Source organism: Dipodomys merriami, unplaced genomic scaffold (genome assembly GCF_024711535.1).
Source record: "Dipodomys merriami isolate MVZ:Mamm:240054 unplaced genomic scaffold, mDipMer1.0.p SCAF_29, whole genome shotgun sequence".
Lineage (NCBI taxonomy): Eukaryota > Metazoa > Chordata > Mammalia > Rodentia > Heteromyidae > Dipodomys > Dipodomys merriami.
The window spans coordinates 8,001,988-8,020,571 of record NW_027204381.1 but is presented as its reverse complement, the minus strand read 5'-3'; the positions used below and the strand labels follow the sequence as shown (position 1 = coordinate 8,020,571).

The following is an 18,584-nucleotide window of genomic DNA, read 5'->3' as shown; positions in this document are numbered from 1 at the left end:
TCATTACTCAGCAACCGATTAATTTACCTAACAGAGAGAATGCTTACAACCACCCCCATCTGACAAAGGACTAGTATCTATATTATACAGAGAACTCTCATAACAACAACAACAAAACCTCATCCAATTAGCAAAGGGGCCAAACTCAGTTTACTGAAAAGGATGTAGAGAGGACAAATGGGATCATAGGAAGATGGTTAGCCTAGTTCACCATTAGAAAAATACAATCTAACATCACAGTGAAGCGGCAGCCTAGTAGTACAGGCCTATAATCCTAGTTCTATGGAGCTGAGGAAAGAGGATCAGGAGTTTGAGACCAGCATGGACTACATGCTGAGAAAACAAACTATATTAAACAAACAAGACTCACAACAACAACATCCACTCATTGTTAGCTATTACTACAAACCTGTCAGAAAGGCTAAAAGATACAGGACACTATAGTGAAAAGGAACCTTACAATGTGGTGGGGGGGGGAGGACAGGAGGAGTTGGGGAGGTAGGGAGGGAAGTGATGGTTGGTGGAAAATAAAGGAGGAGGAGGAGGTACAATGCTCGCTATGAAATGTACTCATTACCCTTCTCATGTAAGGGTCACCCCTCTGTACAACATTTTTACATTAAAAAATTAATAATAAACAAAAAGAAAGCCTAAAAGAAAAAAATTAACACCACTGAATCTTGACAAAGACATAGAACAAGTGAATCACTGCTAAAGCCGTTGAAGAAATGTAAAATGGAAGTCACTATGGAAAACAGTTTTGACAGCTTTTTGTTTGTTTGTTTTAAACTAAATGTACAACTATCATATGAACCAGCAATTGTACTTCTGGGTATTTATCTCAGAGAAGTGAAAAATATGTTCACACAAAATACAGTGCACAAATATTTAGAGAAAGTTTATTCATAGTAGCCCCTAAACAACTCAAATATCTCTCAATAGGTAGATGGTTAAATAAGCCATGATACAGTCATAATGTAGGCTGCTATACAGAAATCACATTCACACATACACACTAACACACAAGTATGCACAAATACACACAGGAACCTGAATAAAACTCCAAGAAACTGTGTTGAATGACAGAAGCCAATCCAAAAGCTTACATGCCATGCGAATCTTATTTATATATTATTAATATTGGGACTTGAACCCAGGGCCTCACATTCTTCTTTGGCATTTTTTGCTGAACACTAGCACTCAACTACTTGAGCCACATCCCCACCCATAGCTTCTTGCTGGTTAATTGGTGATAAGACTCTCCCACATTGTCTGTCCAGGCTGGCTCTGAGCCTTGAGTCTTAAATCTCAGCCTCCTGATTAGCTAGGATTACAGACTTGAGCTGGTTCTCTGCATTATTTCTTAAACTGTAAGTAAATCTACAACGATCTAAAATTAAAACAATATCTATAGATTAAAAAAAAAGAGAATGAATATAGTTGGAAAAGGGACTAGACTAAAGCTGAACGCAGGTATGGCCAAGAGAAGAAATGAGAAGAAAGCTAAAGGGGGGAGGGTGGGGGAAAGAGCCAAATGGAGCGAGGAAGGGAGGGAGGAAGCAAAGGTAATCAAGTATGAGCACCTGAAGGGGTGCGGGGAGGTGGCCAGAGAGGAGGCTGGACAGGGATCCCCCGGGAATTATAACCTCGGTGGTAGGTGCTGTTGGGGAGATGCACAAAAGCCCTGGGGAGGGAGACCTGGCTTTGCCAGGGGGCAAAGTCCGACTGGGCCTTCCAAAACACATCTGCTGGTGATGAGCTGGAGGCCAGGAGTCTCCCAGGAGTGCAAGCCCCGGCCCAGGCTCGCATGTCTGACCTCTCCTCTTCCAGCCTTCCTCTGCCCTACCCTGTGTCTAATTTGTGCTGTCTCCTCTCTAAACTGCTTCAGGACAGCCTCCATCCAGCCACCAGCACGTGTGTTTTGGAAGGCCCTGTAGGATTTTTTCTGACCACGCCCCCCAGCCCTTCCCCCCCCCCACCCCCCCCAGCCTCCGGCAAAGCTAGCTCTCCCTCTCCAGGCTTTCTGCACATCTCCCGCACAGCACCTACTACCTAGGTTATTATTTATTCTTTGGCAGGAAACCTTTGTCAATAATCCCATCTTTTCTCTTTGGGCCCACTGAAGATAGGCAGAAAATTCTGTCTTCACATCTTCTCTCTTAGGAGTTCCACAGGGAGTTTGGAAAAGATGTGAGTAAATTATTGAGCCCATTGGACCAAGAGGTTCCTGCAGAACAGCAAAGGCCACCTGACTTGGGCCAGAGAGGCCTTGTATCTTGGTGTTCAGCGGGACTGCTGGCTTTAGCACAGTTACCTGGCTGTCAGGATCTCTAGGACTGGACACCTGAAGCTTGTGTTAGCCCTGGGGATGGCCATTTTCCTGGAGCAGAGGCAGCATCTCATGCCTGTTGCTCTCCTGAGCTTCAATCCCTTATCACCATGGCAAATGCTCAGTGGGAATTTCTGGTCTGGGGATGGAGGGTTTTGTGTGTCTGTGTGGAGGGGGGGCGGGGACGGGGGAGGGCGGGAATCTGAGGTCCAAGGCAGCAGGTGAAATCCTTGTGACTCTTGCTCCCCTCTCCTGGCTTCCTTTCTGAGCCCAAGAGAGAATATATAGGAAGATGACTTTGGGACTTGGTGGTTTCTCACATTTCTCTGAAGTGTGAGATGTTAGGGGCTGGGAGTATATTCAGCCCCAAACAAGCAAGTCAAGGTCAGGCGGGTGAGCCTGCCAGCTGCAGCCCCTTCCTCCCCACCCCCTTTGTCCTCAGCCTCATTGCCCTTCCTCCCCACAGGGGTTTATCCTTGGCGGCCCAGCAGTGCTGTTGCCACCTGCCAACTGACCAGATTCTCCCTGACCTTTGCCCCCCACACTGCCGGTGGTTAGAATGATAATGGAACTTAACACTGAAAGCCCCAACCAGCATCTCCATAGTCCTTGGTTAAAGGTTTGGCTCTGACATTTAACTCAACACAGCTCTTGGCAAGGCTTGCTGCCACTCTGGGCTCCTGGGGCGAGAATAGCTCCCTTATCAGAATGTCAAGGTAGGAGGAAGTAGATACTGAGGCTGGTTATCTGTGCCTGGGGATTCTGTCCTTTCTGTTTTCAAAATAATCTCAGAGATAGATAGCCATTTTCCAAGTTGCATTTGTGTGTGTGTGTGTGTGTGTGTGTGTGTGTGTGTGTGTGTGTGTGTGTGTGTGTGTGTGTGTGTGTGTGTGTGTGTGTGTGTGTGTGTGTGTGTGTGTGTGTGTGCCTACAGACTTTTGTATCTGAACTCTCATTCTTCAGTTAGAAGCCACAGAAAGATTCTTCCATGGCTGACAATCTGTCATAGTGGTTGTCTGGTGATTTGTCCTCTCTTACAAATATTGCTAGCTCTCAATGGCTGGTTTGTAGTTCACACAGGGTATTAAGTTTAATCTAAAAAATGGCTCCTATGAACTACTCCTGGCCCCCTGCTTTCTCTCCTTTGTCCTCCCATCTAAAATTCCAATCAGTACTGGCTTAGGAAATGCAAACAAGCTTTTGCTAATATTCTTAGAAATAGAAAACATAAGCCTGACCAAGAGGATCTCATTTCAAGGTCTTTAAAAATTAATAATTCCTGGCACCTGCTAAATGATCAAATAAGTGTAAGTTAAACTGACTTACAAAAAGAATAGCCAGGTGCCAATGGTTCATACCTGTAATCCTAGCTACTCAGGAGGCTCAGCTATGAAGACTGAGGTTCAGCAGAAAGCCAGAAGTGAAGTTGTGGCTCAAATGGTAGAACACCAGCCTTGAAAGAAAAAGCTAAGAGACAATGCTCAGGTGTTAAGTTCAAGTCCCAGTACTGCCATACACACAAAAAATAACTAATTAAAAAATTAAAACACACACACACACACACACACACACACACATATACCCAAACCCAGCCTGGGTTCACGCCTGTAATCATAGCTACTCAGGAGGCTGAGGATCATGGATCAAAGCCAATCCAGGCAGGCAAGTCTGTGAGACTCTTATCTCCAGCAAACTAATCGAGAAAAAGCTGGAAGTAGTGGTATGGCTCAATGGTAGAATGCTAGCCTTGAGTACAAATTGGCACAGGGACAGTGCTCAGGCCCAGAGTTCAAGCCCTAGGAACAGCAAAAACAAAACAAACCAAACTACAGAAGTAGATACAGTCTTTAAGTGCATGAATGCACTTAAAGTTTTTGCTTCACAGGTCACAGGCAGAGTCTTTGTCAAGTTAACAACATGTGGAACGTGGAGAAGGGGTACTCACTCCCTTCTGTAGTGTTAACCTTTTCACCGATCACGAAAGCAAATTCAAGCTCAGTGAAGTGCTTGCAGAAAACCCCAAAGGGACCTTGCTATACAACAGCCTGTACCAGTGGCAGCTGGGCCAAGAGAACCTAGTGACAGAGTCACGTTGATGTGTCTGCTGGACCCATGGAGAAAGGGCGAAGCCTTTGGGGGACATGGCCCAGCTTGGGAAATCCTACTGAGATCAGAACAGGCAGCTCACTCTGGGCCAGCCCTGGGCCCAGGAAGCAAGCCCCAGATCTCATTTTCACTATCCTCCTTTCCACCTTGCTTTCTCCTCCTGAAATGCTTACTAGCTGCAGGGCACTTGTTTTCTGTGGAAGGCAGACCTTCCACCAAAGTGAGAAATGCTGCCTGTGAGTGAGTAGTTGGGGCAGCTTTTGGAGAGGCTTTGCCTGAATGCTAGCTCTCCTGTCAGTTGGAGAGCATGGTATGAAGTCCAGGAACCACAGCCACCCAGAAGGCCCTGGGGCCAGAGCAGAATACAACGTCTCAATAGATCAATAGTCTATAATCCCAGGGAAGCTTTTCCTGTTAGAACCCAACCCAGGGCTGGATTCCTACAGCTCTGACTGCTCTATTCATCCCCCAGAATCCAGAGAGCCAGTGGATGGGATGTACCACTGTATCTAAGCCAAAGACATAGATCTGAGAAGACCAGTACTTCTCCCACGGTTAGTGTTTGATAATGGAAAGACCCTGGATTTGAAGCCAGAGGTCAGAAGGCTTCAAGGATAACAGCACTGCATTTGTGCTCAGAATTCTATTAGCTTCAGTCTCATCAAGAAACCAAGAGAAGAAGCAAGCTCTGCCTCAAAGGACTGCTGTCAGGATGAACTCACTGAAATATGTTCTAGTGAGGAGCCACAAAGATGGTCTTCTTTTCACACTCTTCTGTTTCACACGGGAACAGTCTGTGGATCAGAGCTTGCTTCGGATGAAGATAAAGTACATTTCATAGTTGGACCTCGATGAGAATCTCCTTCTGTAAGCTGAGGACTTCGGGCAAAGTTACACAGCCTTTCTGGGCTGCCATTTCTCACCCAGTAAAATATAGTAAATTCTGCTTTTTAAAAAGGATCGGAAGAGAATAAATACTTGGAACTGGGCAGGCTTTTACCCCTCCCTCTACCCCTCCACTCTCAACCTCCTATTTTGGGGGTTCCAAACACCATCAGAGGAGCCCACTCTGACCTAACTCCACTCCACAACTTCAGGGGCTCTTGGAGTAGCATCCCAGGCCTGAGGGAAAAAAAGATCAAAGCCAAGTGCCGGTGGCTCACACCTGTAGTCCTAGCTACTCAGGAGGCTGAGATCTGAGGATCATGGTTTGAAGCCAGTCTGGACAGAAAAGTTCCCATGAGACTTATTTCTAATTAACCACTCAAAACCCAGAAAGGTGTGGTGGCTCAAGTGGTAGAGCACTAACCTTGAATACAAAGATGCTCAGGGACAGCCCCCAGGTCCTGAGTTCAAGCTTCACAACCAACCAAAAAAAAAAAAAAAAGATCAGAACAAGACTTCTCCCCTAGATTCCCATCCTCTGATCTTGCACACAGACCCAGGCCTTTCTGAACAGTTTGAGAGACATTTAGAAAGAAGAAAGGAGGCGTACAGGAAGTGACCTGGCAGCCGGGAGGGCAGAAATCACAAAGCCAAGTTTCCAATCTGGCCACACTTCAAAGAAAAAGCAAGATTAAGCCACCCACAGCGCATCCCGGGTCCGCTCTGAGCCCTCCATGGAGGACGATCATGCCTTCCTCCCATCCTCCTAGGTGTCTGGCTTGTAAAGCCAAGACGGATGGTCCTGACCCCTTACCCCCACCCTCAGATAGGGAGATCTAGGACACAGATGTGGGAGGCCGGAGCCACTGCTAAAGACAGCTCCATTTTCCCTGGCTGAACTTTGGGCCCTCCCTGAGCCTTGGTTTGGAATCCCACCTGTCCCCAATCTGGGAGTCTCAGGAGGGCGCAGCGGGGGTGGGAGGAGTATGCTGCCTGGGGTACCGGGCACCCCAGAGAAGGTCCATCCGGCCATCCTGCTCTGATCTGGGAGAGAAATGGGGAAGGAAAAGAAGCCAACTTACTTGTCCAGATGGGCGCTTTCGAGTGTCAGGATGCGAACTTCAGGGCTGTGCGCAGCGAGGCGATCAGGGCTTTGGTCCGGGCTCTGCAGCCTTAGCCATGACCCGCTCAGAGCCTCGCTCTTGCCGTGGGTCCCGCGGGCACCGGCGGCGGCGTCTAGACCATCCGGTCCCTTCCCTGGCTGGGAGCTACCGGAGGCGCTGCGCCCTCCTTCCCACCTCCCTCCTCGCCCTCCTCCCTCCCGCCCTCCCAGTTCCCTCCTCCTTCTGATCTCTGGCTTCTCTTCTCTTCCCGATACAAAAGGATCTCCAGATAATAACGCGATTTAAAGGGCCATAGGCAGAAGGCAGTATCGGGGGTGGACGGTGGCTGGCGGGGAGGGCAGGGGCTACACGCAACCCCCTAGACACCCGGTGTTTCCCAGGAGTTGGATGGAGAACGGGAAGGCAGACAGGAACTCCCCTCGGCTCCCTTTCCCAGCCCACCTCCTCTACAGCTTTCTGCCAGTCTCTGTGGCTCTCCGGCTGGTGTTGGGGTGCCTCCGGTCTTGCAGGTGCAAGGTGGGGGGGCACCTGGATGTGAACGTGTGAGCGTGTGCGAGCGGCCCTGCCTGTGTGGGAACGCCCCCCCCTCCCGTGCGCGTGCCCCGTCCGTGAGCAACCAGCATGCCAGAGTGAGTTTACTAAGAGGTGCACCGCTGCTCCTCTTTCAGGGTAGAAGACAGCAGGTCCAAGCCGTGGAGGGCTGTGCACGCAGTGTGCCCTGAGGGAGAGGACATGGCAGGATCTGGGTGCCCTTTCTGACGTGGGGAGCAGTAAGTGGGGCGTGTGGCCTTTCCTCCAGTCTGGGTGTCAGCTTCCCACTCCTGTGGCTGGAATGGAGGTGAAGGCCAGGGCTCACACCTGTCATCCTCACTACTCGTGAGGCTGAAGTCTGAGGACTGAACCTGGAAGTCAGACTGGCAGAAAAGTCCAGGAGATATCTATCTCCAAGTCACCACCAAAAAGTGAAAATATGAAGGTGTGGCTGGAATGGTAGAGGGTAAGCCTTGACAAAAAAAAAGCTGAGGAGGATAGCAAAACCCTGAGTTCAAGAAGAAGGAGAAGGAGAATAAAGGAGAAGGAAGAAGGAAGAAAAAGAAGAGGAGGAGGAAGAGGAGGAGGAGGAGGAAAAAGAAGAAGAAAGGGGGAGGAGGAGGAGAAGAAGGAGGAGGAGGAGGAAAAAGAGGAAGAAAGGGGGAGGAGGGGGAGGAGGAGGAGGAGGAGGAGGAGATGGTGGGGGAGGAGGAGGAAGAATCTGCTGATCCCAGACTCTCTGCTCCCTGCTCCACTTTCCCCCAGCACAGTTGTCTTGTGGCTGGGCAGGAATGGCAGGGAAATGGCCCTCCAATGACAGAGATGAACAGTTCATAGGCCTTGTTGGGACTTCATACCTCCTGGGCATTCCCACCTTGAGGAAAGATGTGAACATGATCTCTTCTTCAGTTTGTCTGAGCTGTAGGAGAGACACAGGCAGACCCCTCCCCCCCCCACCTGCCAAGGGAGGGGCGGTGTCTGGGGTGGACCAGCAGGTGTTTCTAGGATTTCGTGGGTCTTACTTGGTCAGTTGTGACCTCTCTGTGTCTATTACTCAGCCTTTTGGGTTGAGTATGGGGAGGCAGGCCCTGACTGACAGCACGTGGTTACTCAGTGTGACCACACTAGGCCCTGACTTTCTGTCCCCTTTAGGAGCCTTGGCCTGCCTTTGAGCTCATCAGTGTCCGATGTTGGTTGATCTTATGGATAACAGTAAGAAGAAAGGGTTCACGTCTTTCAGTTCCCAGTTCTCGGTAGAGGACTGGCTGCATGGCTCTGAGATCCAGGTAAAACACAGATCTCAGAGGCATCTACTAGATCGTCAAGGTCTATGTCCCAGGGCAGCAGTCATTGGTCTTTGAGTAAGTATAAGGACTGTAATATTCCTTCTGCCTTGGTTAGTTTGCAGGGAGGGGACTATCTGTTAGCTTTTGTGCTCAAGGCTGGTGTACTGCCACATGAGCTACATTCCTACTTTCTGGCCTTTTGGTGATTAATTGGAGATAAGAGTCTCATGGACTTAACTGCTTGAGCTGGCTTTGAACCGTGATCTTCAGAGCTCAGCCTTCTGAGTAGCCAGTGCCTGGCTCTGGCTATTTTTTTTTTAATTGAATGGTCTGGGAAATGTCACTTTTTAAATATTCTATCAGTGATATAAGCCCAAACCAGGTAACCGTTCTCAGCCAGGACCTGAAGAATGAGAAGTATGGAAATTCTAGTCCTGACTGGTTCGGTGCAAAGTTAAGGTAGCCAAAGATCAGAAATGGCATTTAAGAATAGGTGGAAAGATTGTAGAACTACTCAGGAAGCTTTTTAATGGGACTCAGCGTCTCATTGTCTGATCACTGTGATGTTGGAAAGTAACAGAGAATGTAAGTGTGTCATCACAGTTAATTAGCACGCAGACCCACCTCCTCTGTCCCTTTCATCTGTCTTTCTTACCTTCCTTCATCAAGCAGGAGATGAATTCACCATTCAAGTTTTCTCTTCAGAATATGACACTTATAAGAAATTGTTTTTTCTCCTATTTATAGAAGTTCCATTTGCATATATGAAACTGGTAATGTCTCATAAATATTTCTGCCAGATAAAATATTAATTAAGAGAGTTTGTGGAGTTATAGTTTGAAATTTTCACTCAATCTCTTTTTGTCTAAGACAATATTTTAAGTGCTTTTTTTCTTAGGTCAGGAGAATTTCTCAGATAATGTGGAAACCACAGTTATGCATTAATCAGTAAAATATAATTTCTTGCTATTTAACAAATAGTCATATGGTTGCCACCCAGAACAAGCCAGGCACCAGTGGCTCACGCCTATAATTCTAGCTACTCAGGAGGCTGAGATCTGAGGATCTTGGTTCAAAGCAGACTTAGAGATAAATCTGAAAGTCTTCGATCTCCTATTAACCACCAAAAGTCACAAGTAGAGGTGTGGCTAGAGGGATAGAGTGCCAGCCTTCAGTGGAATAAACTAAGGGACAACACCTAGGTTCTGAATTGAAACCCCCATACTAGCATACCCCCCCATGCCATGTGAGAGTACAAGGCCCTGAGTTCAATACCACCCCAAAGAAAATATTACCAACACTTGCAATTACCTCAGATCATTTCTTTTTCCTGTAGTCTGAATTAGATGTTTCTGTTTCTCATAATGTCTTTTTTTCATTTAAGTAAATTTCACTTATCTATTTATCTATCTATCTATCTATTTAGATTGGTCATAGGTTTTGAACTCTGGGCCTAGGTGCTATCCCTGAGCTCTTCAGCTCAAGGCAAGCACTCTACCACTTGAGCCACAGCACCATTTCCAGTTTTCTGGTGGTTAATTGAAGATAAGAGTCTCACAGACTTTCTTACCTGGGCTGGCTTTGAACCGTAATCCTCAGATCTCAGCCTCCTGAGTAGCTAGGATTATAGGCATGAGCCACCAGTGCCCAGTGTATCCATTTATTTTTAATTTTTATTGTAAAGGTGATGTACAGAGGGATTAGTTACATAAGTCAGGTGATAAGTACATTTCTTTTTGAATGAGCATCACTTCTTCCCTTGTTTTTTCGTAATGTCTTTATTCGAAACACACCCACAACTGACCAATCAGTCAATCAGTAAATGCTGGCCATATGCACAATGATTCCTTTTTATCTGTACTTTCCTGGATTTCAGTTACATGCTATGGTCTGAAAATATCAATTGGAAAATCTGGAAATCATCAATTATTAAGTTTTAAATTGCAAGGAATTCTGGGGAGCATGGTGAAATCTGCCACCACCCTGCTCCATCCAGTGGAAGCAGGTGAACCACCCCATCTTCCCAGTACCTGCTAACCACAGGTTATCAGCTTGATTATTGTGGTATCTTCATGCTCTATGATAATACTATGTTCAAGTAAATGTTCAAGGAAACATCATTTTACTTAATAATGACTCCAAAACACAAAAGCTGAAGGATAGATACGCCAAAGAGAAGCCATAAGTGCATATTGTAGCTGAGATAGTGCATGTTCTCAATCTAATAAGGAAAGACTGCTTGCATATCCCTAGAATGCTATGTTCCTTGTAAGAAGGAAACTTCTATGTGAAACTGGGAAAGAGGAAAAATGAATTTGTTAGTTTCTTAGAACTCAAAATGCAAAAATGACAACCACATTGCATGAGAAATGCTTAGTTAAAATGGAAAAGAAAGTGTTAAATTAATGCATTGATGAAGAGGAAAGAACTGCATGTAGAAGTTTGATGCTTACATAGTTTCAGATATTTTCTAGGTTTGGAGATCTAGCCCCTCCTCCCATCCAAAATAAAAAAATAGGGAACAATAATGGGTCATTTGGGATTTCTACACTGTTTCTGATTAATCAAGGCCTGCTGTGTTTGTGACATCTTAATAGATGTTGTGCAACAAAAACTACAAAGTATAATTGATGGGCTTTGATAAAGATGACTTCCATCTAATTGGATGGTCAGGGAAAGTTAGCAGGCAAATTAACAACCTAGGGTTTTTAATTCATAGGTGATAATTATCTGGTAGTATGGAAATAGCAAGAATATCCAGGACATTTAGAAAGAGTACCTAAGGTGTGACCTCTGCCTGCCATGTTATACAGAGAAAACAAAGGCAGAAGGGCCAGAAAGGAGACCAAGGTCTGGCTGTCCCATGCATCTTGTGTTCAGGGACAGGGGATGGGGGTGGGGAGGGGGTGAACAATCACAGAGACTAGAATTAACTAAGGGCTTACTATGCTCTGTGCTCTACTCTGTGCTTGGAGCAGTAATTGCTTGTAATGTTCTTAACCTATTGAGGAAACAGGCTCAGGTAAGCCTAGCATCTTATTAGCACAGTTATTAATACTGGATTTCAGCGGGTTTTAAGAGGATTTCAATTTTGTTAGATTTCTAATTGTTATGCAGGCTGATTTGTATCCCTTTTGAATTTGGAGATTGAAATCCTAACCCCTAGTACCTCAGGAGATAACTGTATTAAGGACAACACTTAAATTAAAATGGCACCATTTGGACAAATCCAATTTGGGGAATGCTTTTGTAAGAAGGGGACATTGGGACAAAAAGAAAAGGGCACCAAAAGTTTTCCGCACAAAGGAAAGACAATGTGAAGATAGGAGAGGGAGGCCTGAGGAAAAACCAGAGCCATCAACACCTTGACCATGAGCTTGTAGTCTCCAGAACAAAGAAACAAGATTTTCTTATATAAGTGCTCAGCCCTGTGGTACAATCTTTAGTGATGGCTAGGACCGAGAACCATGATGCCTGTCTATCTTTGCTTAGAAGGACATGGTGTCCCAAGTAATTCTATAGCTATGACGTGATTATTATAGGTTTCAGGATTGAGGAGTGTCCTAAAAAACCATGTGAGTTACCTGAAGTGCTTTGTGTATTTTTCACTCATGAGTTGTTTGCTTGTTCCCCCCCCTAACCAATGAATGATTTGAGGACTTCCATGATTGTGGGGACCACATGGCCAAGCCCAACCTACTCCCAGGGCCAAGCACAGAATCTGATACCATAGAAGATGATCAGTGAATCTTGTCAGGAGGAAGTGAGCCTCCAGGGACAGAAAAGATGGCAGGACAATTCATCATTGGCCTTCAAGGAGCTCATGGTCTGGAAAGGACAGCAGCTCAGTGTGGCAGTCCCAAAAAGGGAAATGAGCTGGGCATTGGCAAGTGCTACCATCCTACAGAACTTTGCAAAGAAGAAATTTGTATTTGTTTTATCTAACACAGAACATGTGGCTGTAACACAGTGAAGTGTGCTTCAGCTCACAAGAAACTGAATTTTAAATTTTAGTTAACTGTAAGTAGGTGAAGCCATATTGCACAGTCTAAGATTAGAGGCAGTGGGGAACCTTGGTGGGCTGGTCCCTGTGGAGGGAGGATATGGCCCAAGGCGACAGGTTTCTAACAGTGGCAAAGAATTTCAAGAGACAGTGTTGCATAGTCTGGCAGTGACAGCGACACCTTCTGGGAATGAATAAGGATTGCAGCATCTAAAGCTCCACCTGACTTCTGAGAAGGGTCATTTTCACAGAGACATGAGCCAGAAGTAGCTGCATTGTTGTGTGTGTGTGTGTGTGTGTGTGTGTGTGTGTGTGTGTGTGTGTGTGTGTGTGTGTGTGTGTGTGTGTGTGTGTGGTTTTTTTTTAAGTAAAATCAACCTGGGTGCTACTAGAAAGAAGGCAGAGTATTCCAATGGCTGTAGGGCTCTGGATGTTGTCTCTCATGCTGAGTTTTCAATTAGGACACTGCAAGGGACAAATGAGTTTTTCTTCCCACTCTGTAAAAGGAAATAATACAAACAAACAAGAATTCATAGAAATGCAAGGACCCTTGCCCGGGTAGTTTCCACAAGTGGTCAAAAGCACCATCTAGTGGTCAAAGAGAGACTTTTTTTTTTTTTTACAGTAGGTAGACTACAGGGTTCATTTTAGCTTTAGTTTTTAGCTTTAGTTTTGTTTTTGTTAAAGTAGAACATGTATATATTTGAAGAATTGAATTGTTCTAAGTAGTGTGAAGTGAAAACTGGCATCTTCTTTTACCTCTTAGTCTTCACAGGCTACCTCTTCCGTTTCTTTTGACTATTTGTTCCTCTTGGTTTTCTTGCATATCTTTGGATGACAGGTTTATAATACATTTATTCGACTTAATAGATAGTGACTGTCCATAATTGTCTATTAAATTTTTGCCATTGATGATAGAAATCTTGCTTTTGTGTTTGCCAATATCCCTTTCACACTGTTGTACTTTCCCCTTATCTTATTCAGTAATGGAATTATATCCTATTGCTCAATGGATAAAATATTATGTGTGAGGATAGTTGTCTGCAAAATTCTGTTCGGAGCTGATCTATACTGTAGACTTCTCATTTGCTTCTCTTTTCTTCCCTACTTTTGGCTCTTTGTATTTTTCTCTATGTCTCAATACTTTCTCCCAACTCTTTCACTGAGATTTTTGTTATTGCTATCATGTTTTAATTTCCCAGATTCTCTCTTTTTATTTTCTGAAAGTTCATTTTTTTGGTACCACTCTTTCTATTTGACGCTTTCTTCTTGCTAGTCTCTGATTCTACAAAATGCTTTTTCATGCCTGTGTGTTTTCTCTCTGGTTTTCCTCAGAAACCTGGCAACCTGGTGTAAGGGAGGAAGCTGTGGGTAGGACCAGACACATAAAGCTCCCAAGAGGATACTCTAGGAAGATCCTGGTTTTTTGTGTTTTGGCTTTTTAAAATATAGATTCCTCAGAAGTGACCCTTTAAATCTCATGCTTGAAGGATGGAATCCTGACCACCAGCCTTCTGGAATGAAAGGTGATGAGAGTTGGGAATGTAGAGATGTTTATTCGATTCCCTTTCGTTGAGGTCATTATAAACCCACCGTTAAGTGATGCTGTGTGCTTCTTAGTCAAGGGGCGTTTATAAGGGGCATTTATTTTCCCCATCTTCTTTTTGTTGCTTTGTTTACTGCCCTCTTCTTCCACAGAGAGACATGCCACAGACCTCTATATTGTTTGCGATTTGGAAGTGTCATTTGTGCTGGATTTTTCCTGCATGCTCAATCTTGAATATTCTCAAAGTCCCATGTAAAGGCTTGTCCTCAGTTTGGGCAGGATTGGGAGATGATGGAACCTTTAAAGGGTGGGGCCGAAGCTCCAGTTGCGCAATCGGTTAGCGCAGTACTTATAAGGGTGGGGTCTCCCGGGAGGTCTTTAGGTCATTGGGAGGTGTGTTTTTGAAGACGATTGTGGCATCTCAGTCATTTCCTCTTCTCTTTTTCTTCCCAACCTTGAGGTGATGGATTTTGCTCTGCCATGTGCTCCTACCAAGAAGGGCTCCTTGTCACATGTCCAAAACATCAGAGCCCACTGGGGATTATGGACTGGAGCATATGTAACTGTGAGACCAAAAAAACCCCCACTTTGCTTTCTCTTTATGAGTTTAATTTCTCGGATATTTGTTTCAATAATGGGAAGGTGACTAACATATGGCAAAGTATAGAATACTTATGCTGGATAAGTATATAATATTTATACTGGATGTCAACATTGTTATCATTTTCTCCTCTCCATAACTTCTTACCCTTGAGGATTTAGGCCTTAGGGGATTTCTAAGACAGTGAAAGTAGCACCTTGACTCCTCTTTCTCACCCCCTCCTTCGTTTTCATTTTTCTTTAAATGCCAGTACTGGGGCTTGAACTCAGGAGGCTCTTAATCTCTCACTTGGCTTTTTTTTTTTTTTACTCAAGGCTGGTGCACTGCCATGTGAATCACACTTCCGCTTCTGACTTTTTGCTGGTTAGTTGGAGATAAAAGTCTCACAGACTTTTCTTCCCAGGCTGGCTTCTGACCACAATCCTCAAATCTTAGCCTCCTGAGTAGCTAGGATTACAGGCATGGGCCAACAGTATTGGGCTTTAAAAATATTTCTTTAATTCATCATCTTGGCACCGGTCATTTATTATTTTTTAAGTCATCCGTTCTGCAAACATCGGTTGATTCCTTGCTCTGCAATAGGCTTTGGGCTAGATTCTGGACATGTAGAGATGGTGAGACCATGTTCCCTGAGCCCAAGGGGTATGCTTTCTCTGAGGACACACCTAATGGGATGTTTGAGTGTCTCCATGGAAGTCAGGTTGGTTGTTTTCCAGGAGATCCATAGCTTACAGCATTTACCAAAGTTCCTTGAAGATTCAGATACCTGATTTTCCAAACAGTCATCTCCTGAGAACATCTAAATCCTCTAATTACAGTCTGTCTTCCTGAGGTCCATCTAAATGAGAATACTAATCCATTAATATACAGTGAGCCCTGTAACTGTGCTAGGGACTAGCATCCACAGGATGGCTTGATGGGTGTATTGCTTCTTGCAGCGGGGAGTTGAATTAGGAGCCAAAGCACGATTGTAATATTTCTAGGGGAACCGAGAGTCAGTCAGGGATGTGCTGATTAGTCTGGGCTATTAAGCAAGGAGGAAGGCAGTGCTCAGTGAGCTGGAATGGTAGAGGCTGGCCTTTTCCTGGAAAGTATCTCCCAGTGGTTCTAAGGTTGGATTTTTCTTTTTCTTCACCTGTATTGGTTCACTCTTTACCTAAAGATACAAAAAGATCAGGCCTTTTCTTTTTCTTTTAATTGTAATTTTAGTGTCTTCAAGTAGTTGTTCCAAGGGGTTACAATTCAACTTGTCAGTTGATGAGTCCAGTGCATCCAGGTCAATGTCATCCATTCCGTCTTTCTCCTGAGGCTGGACTTTTCCTCGAGAGGAGTGTTCTTGCACTCCTTCCTGGCTGACTCTCAGCTGCCATGGCCTTCTGAAGCACTCAGTGAAGGGAGCTTTCTCTGGACAGAGGGTTCTCATTTGCTAGAGTGACTTCCCTGCCTCTACCAGGGGGGATTGGGGACTTACAGGAGGTGACATGTAAGTCTCAGAGAAAAGGGCCACCTGCCTTCCTCCTTAGTAATATCAAAAACATTCATCGAACAATTGTTCCCAGAGAATCACCTACCCCATGGAACTCTGGTGGTCCTTGGGACCAGCACCATCTTTAAAGGGAGAATCAAGTCCTGAATCTGTTGGGGAGAGAGAGGCCAAGAGGAGATCTCCCTCTCCTGGAGACTTAATGAGACCGGAAGTGGGGGTGCAGGATAGGGGCTCATGGCTTCTGCTTACTGGGCAGGGAAGGTGAGGCTGGAGTGAGGCTGGTGTGGGTGGGTCACAGGAAGTAGACACGTCCTAGACTATGTCTGTTCTAAGATGCCAGTGCAACTGGGGTAATGGGGACAGATGATTTATCTGTAACTGTGAGCCCCAAAGGGCCAGAGCCACCTCTGCAGCTACTTTCCCTTGCTTAATTAGTCACATAAGAAAAGCCCAACAAAGTAAGCCAGGAAATGGGTTCTTGCAATAAGGTAGGGTGAGGCCAAGGGAAGAGGGAGAGCAGAAAGAAGTGAAGGAGAGGGGAGAATGCAGGCCAGAATTGATCTTCCATACAACAGAATTGAAAAATATAAGGGAAATGGTGGGCTGAAGTGGGACGTGCCCTCACACACACACACGTGTGTGTGTGTGTGTGTGTGTGTGTGTGTGTGTGTGTGAAGATTTTGAAGTCCTGACAGAGATCAAGATGTGTTGTACACATGAACTGCTTTGTTAAAAGGCAATTTTTAAAAACAACGACATAACCTAAAACAGAAAATTAAGGGAAGTGGTGGGTTGAGAGGGGTGGGTGAGAATGCTAAAAGGAGTAAAAGTAATCAAGACGTACTGTATTCATAAACTGCTCTGGGGAATGGCAGCTCCTTTGTACAACTACTTAAAGATAAAAAAAAAAAATAAATACAACAAAAATACACAAAAAGAACATTTTACTTAAAAAAAAAAATGAGCATGCCATGGAATGGGCCAGACCAAGAGGGGCTGCTATGATTGTCCTAGGGCCCCCAAATCCCTTCATTAAGGGTAGAAGTGATGGCCTTGCAGACTGGGACCTGAATCTAAATCAGTCTTCTGCAGTCTTCAGAAATCATCCCTGCCACCCACCACTTCAATTTCACCACCCCGTGTGGAGCCCCTGGCCACTGAGATGATTTTTTTTTCTGCCCCAGTGTGACAGTTGGGGATGCACGGCTGGGTATGGACAGAGAACTTCCCAGGCTCTGCTTATATTTGATTTCCATATTACGCAGCACGATAGAAAGTGGTGTATTACTATTCAGGAAGGTTATGTAACCACCCCAAGGTTGTACTGCCATGAGGTGACAAAGTCACCGCATGGATTTTGTGACGCTCAGGTTCAGTGTTTTTCCTACCCCTTGTGCTCCCCGAGGCTCATTTGAGCCCCTTATTCTAACACGTTTTTCCCAGCCTGGGATGGAAGTCCTTATGACCCGACCTCCAGGGCCTGTTAGAGAACCAGTAGAAACCCAGGCCAGAAACCAGTGAGACCCATCCTGATGACTCCATATTCTGGGGAACACTGCATTTTGTGATTTATCCTGAGTACCAAAAATTTCCCCATAGTATTAGCATATATATATACTGGTGTAGAGAGGAAAATCTCTGAGCCATGAGGTGAGGTGAGGGGTAGATTACAGCAGGGGAAGACTGTTCACATTTGCCAATGCGGCTGTAGAAAGGTCAGCCTCAAGGTCACTGGGCTGGTGAGAGGAGAGTGTCCCTACTTTGTTCCTGTAGATACTGGTAATTTCCAGGCCAGGGTGTGCACATTGGGACTCATGAATATGCAAGGCTGGCAGGGGTGCCTCCTAGGGGTATCTGTCCCCCTACCCACCTCTCCCACTTCCTGGAGCATTCAGCTAACACATAGAGTGACCCTCTGGAAATATGTCAACTTTTGTGGCTTGACTTCCATTATTTTTGGGGGTACATGTGAGGGAACCAAGAGTCAGGAACCAAGTATGTGAAACATACCAGCGGAAAGGTCTAGGTAAACCCCACAGTTCCTAACATGCAAAGAATCTCTCTGGAAGCCAGGCACCAGTGGCTCACACCGATAATCCTAGCTACTCATGTGGCTGAGAATTGAAGGAGCTCAGTTGAAAACCTGGTTAAAAAAAAAAAAGGGATGAGGCCAAGTCTGCAGCCTCCTGGCTTGGTCTCTTGTTTGACTTCATTTTCTGACTGGTGTGAGTTGCTGGGTTCCAGGAACACTGTGAACTTGTGAGAATTGGGTTTGTTGGGATGGGCTGTCCAGTGTCAAAGAAGGAAAACTCACACATCTGCCAAGAATGTTATAGAAAGCCTGGCACTAGTGCCTCACAACTGTAATTCTAGCTACTCAAACGACTGAGATCTGAGGATCAGGTTTAAAGCCAGCCAGAACAAAAACAATGACAACAACAAACTTATGAGACTCTTATTTCTAGTTAGCTCCCCCAAAAGCTGGAAGTAGAGCTGTGGCTCAAGGGGTAGAGCATTACCCTTGAGCAAAAAATCTAAGGGACAGCACTCAGGCCCTAAGTTCATGCTCCAGTACCAACACACACACACACACACACACACACACACACACACACACACACACACACACACACACGAACATTCTAAATAGACTGGAGACATGATTCAAACAATAGATCATCAGCCCA

The 18,584-nt window shown here is 45.4% G+C and overlaps 1 protein-coding gene across 2 annotated transcripts in view; it reads right to left on the bottom strand.

Annotated features, from left to right (window-relative positions):
- Kcnj5 (potassium inwardly rectifying channel subfamily J member 5) overlaps positions 1 to 6,562 on the bottom strand; it is a 29,624-nt gene extending 23,062 nt beyond the window's left edge. Inside the window, exons 1-2 of one of the 2 annotated variants that reach the window (XM_070038322.1) lie at positions 6,403 to 6,562; positions 5,745 to 5,792 (exon numbers count right to left, since the gene is read on the bottom strand). The gene's annotated coding sequence lies outside the window, so the exon portion shown is untranslated. The remainder of the gene's footprint in view (positions 1 to 5,744; positions 5,793 to 6,402) is intronic. The other variant, XM_070038321.1, reaches the window with a different exon arrangement.
- Positions 6,563 to 18,584: the final 12,022 nt, after the last annotated feature.